This window comes from Haplochromis burtoni, unplaced genomic scaffold, assembly GCF_018398535.1.
Source record: "Haplochromis burtoni strain Fernald_Lab_line unplaced genomic scaffold, NCSU_Asbu1 Contig_3202, whole genome shotgun sequence".
NCBI lineage: Eukaryota > Metazoa > Chordata > Actinopteri > Cichliformes > Cichlidae > Haplochromis > Haplochromis burtoni.
In genome coordinates this window covers 1-3756 of record NW_024585563.1, presented here as the reverse complement: position 1 = coordinate 3756, position 3756 = coordinate 1, and positions in this window count along the sequence as shown.

The window sequence follows — 3756 nt, the reverse complement described above, 5'->3', positions numbered from 1 at the left end:
ACAGTCCAGTCAAGACTGGCAGCCCAAAGTCCAGCTTGTTATTAACTCCTTTCAGTCTAAGGAACTGGAGACCAAAGGTAGTGACCGCTGTCACAGTTCCAGGTGATCCAGAGGTCATTATAATTCAGAGAAACTGGTCAAGCAAATAACCTGTTATATCAGTTAATACAAATACACAGTACACAGCAGTACGGTGGGAATTTTTATCTCTGCTTTGAAAGTCAAAATAATAACCAGTCAAATTCATAATAAAGCATCAGGACAAAAACTGTAGAAATGGGATTTTGTGTTGTCATCTTCAGTGCAGGGGGATGAGTACAACACATTCTCTCAGGTCTCCGTCTTAAAAACTTTTGTCCCGTCACCACTGAGCAGACGTTTCCTCACAGACTCATTGGAGGACTTCTTCTGTGCTTTTGGTTGAGGATTCCTTGTCATGCTAAAATTACTCCTCAGTGGCGCTTGAGCAACCTGGGCCTTGGGGTCACTGAGATGTTGTTCTGCTGTGTTGTTAAAATTACTTAAAAGTTAGACAGCTCTTCCCTGCTCCGGGTTTTATCACCTTTCTCAGGTAGCCATCCTCCTCTCAGTCTTGGAATTATATTTACAATGGACCCGCGTTGGATATTATAGTCACTGAGACAGTGACCATCCTTCAGCTCCCTGCCTCCATAAATAATTCTCTGTTGATCTGAAACAGACACAAACTAAAAGTTAAAATCAGGCACCAACCGTGAAGAAAGGCTGATAATTTCTACAAACTGAAAATAGTTTTTCATTTACAATTCGTAAAAAAAGCCCCAAAACATAAAACAAAACAAAACAAAAAACATCTACTTGCTATTATGTGACCTGTGTATGCCTTTTTTTGTTTTTACACCTTGCATAAATATTAAGGAAAAGTTATATTTGGTGTTCGCCCAGAGGCCTGCACTACGAAGCAGGATTTCATCTTATCCACGTAACTTTCAATACTATAAAGCTCAGTCACTTCTCGGATTGCCATGGTAACCATGGTCACCATGCCAGGGTTTTGCTGTGAATGGTTAGATCACAGCAAAACCCTGGCATGGTGACCAATCAGATCTCTGGAAAACTCCATCACCATTCCTGGAAGATCTTTTTTTTCCTATCAGATATCCTGAGTTGATTCAGCTCAGGATATCTGATGAATACTGAGGATTTATAAGGAAAGAGAAAATGTAATGACTTTGGTCTCTACTGATTTCACCTAAAGAACTTGCAAATGATCCTTAAAGCACTGCCACATGTTAAATGACAATATTGTGGGGTCTGTTGATAACAATTTATATTCAAAGTTATATATAATGGATGTGACTTAAGTATCATATCTCAGCTCAAGAATGATCAAGAATATGAAGTTTGTTCATAACAACTTGCATATGTAATTCCTGAAATATATAAATATGCCAGTATAGACCTGCGTGCTGTAAAGAACAAGAAATTCATAACAGGTTATTTATTTTAATACAGGAAAATCCGAAATATAAATATATCTCAACGACCTGTCCTTCTTCAACACTGGGGTAGATTGCTGAGCTTGCAACTAAACGCACCACGTAAACCTACTGAACGACAGTGCAAACTGATTAGAGCAGACTGTGTGAAAGCAGGGTGCTTTTGCATAAAAAAAAAATCATGTAACACCTGAAGGAGTGGGTGGATAGCAGTTTTTCTAACACTATGTGTAAGGCAGTAATCTGTAACTGCTGAATGACCGTTTTAGTCACAATCATGCAGTGTATTAGTAGCGATTTCAGGCCTACCGGGGGGAGTTCCGTCTTTCTCGTTTATTCGAAGCTTTAAAATCTCAACAGTATCAGTGTCCTCCACTTCAACCTCAAATGTAGATCCCTGCAACGTTCTCATCGTAACCGTGAACGTCATTTTCGCGACGCTTCTTTCAAACCTTGTACTTTAAGTTTCCAATAATGGAAACTATCGTTCGAGCGGCCCTGTGTACAAAGTTTGACGCGCTTCTTCTTCTGTTTTTTTTTTTTCAATTAAACTTTTAGGTGTATTACCGCCACCTTCTAGAGTGGCGTATGGATCAGAAACTACAGTAGCCTACCGCCATGATATTCTTTCACAAGTTTAAAAATAACAAAAACTATAAACACTGAGAAATAATTCCCTTATCCTTAAATTATTCTTGTTCTATAAGAATATAGCATATTGCACATAAATGGAGCACATATTCATATATGTGCTCCATTTATGTGCAATAATCACAATAACCTGTTGCACATTTGTTAATTATTCTTTCCATTTCTCCTTCTTCCCACATCTTGTAATAGACTCTATCAATATTTCCTAACTTGCATCACTCAGATTATTTAAGCATGCAATAACTGATTTGATCTGTACCATGGATGTTTTTTCCCAGATTTCTTTAATGCCTTGTTTAATTCAAAAAAGAAAAATTTATATGATTTACATCCTCATTATTTTCTTAATCATGAAGTATTTTGATATTTCTCTTTAATGTTGTTTCCCATCCTCTTTTTTCTTTGTTATAAAGGTTGTCTGTACTATCCACCTTTGCAAATGATTTTGCTAATAATTCAGATTTATTTATCTAATTTTTATCATTATCTATTATTGCTGGGAAGTAATAATCTTTTGAATTACCAGACTTAGGTTTAATTGTACAGTGAACCCTGTCTAATGGTGTATTTTTACCCATTAATTCACAGTATTTTCTCCAATAAAGATTTTTACTGTCTTTATAACCCTTCGAACCTCTGCTTGTTTCCATATTTTCGGTATATATATTTATGTTTTGAAAACCTAATTGCGTTGTTTTATCGCTAATGTACATTCTGCTTTCCACCTTGGTACTTTCCTCACAAACCACCTCACAGACACCTCAGTTAGAGCCAAGCCTCACTCTCCATCTTCATCACCACCACCATGTAGACTCAAAGGGGTCCTGTCCTAAATCCTATCACCGCTCGGATTCTGTCTGCCATGATGGGTCATCATACATTAATTTCTGTCTCAATAAATAATGTTTAAGTGATCTCTCCTTATTTATTGGCAATGGACAGATGCAGGGATATTAATCGTCACACACTTGTGCAGTAAAGAGGATGAATGTTGTAGACAGAATAAGACGGCTGATCAAGTTGTTTCACTAACTCATCTATACTAAGCATTTTGTAGAGGATTAAGCAGCCTTGGCAGTTGTTTGACTTGAAATGGCAACTGTAATCTCAACATTTTGACAGCTTGTTTTGAAACTATAGAGTGGAAAGTTGAGATTTTGTGTTACAATGCAAAGCATAAAAGTAAAAACTAGTGAGAAGTAAAGGAGTAGTGAAGTAACTGTACTTCATTTCTTTTTTATTTCTGACAGCTGTTAAATGTGGAAGACAGTATCTTAATTATGTGTCTTATTGGTAACTTAATACAAAAAACACCCTCAGGAGAAATGTATACAATTTGCTTTATTTTATGATGTTACACACTGGAACATCCACTGCTTGTAAATTACATGTAGCTGCAAAAATACAACTGCAACTAAATTAGAAAACCAATTTAATGCCATTTATAAAATAAACACATATCTGAACTATATTCATTTAAAAAGGCGTGCTGCACTCTTAGCTTATATGCACAGACCTTCAGACAGTTATCCTTGTAACGCTGAGGTAGGCGCTTCAAGTTGTTAGGTTTTGCAAAGAGGCCACTGAGTGGTGCTCCATTCCTGCAGTGCGCAGGCTGACCTCATGG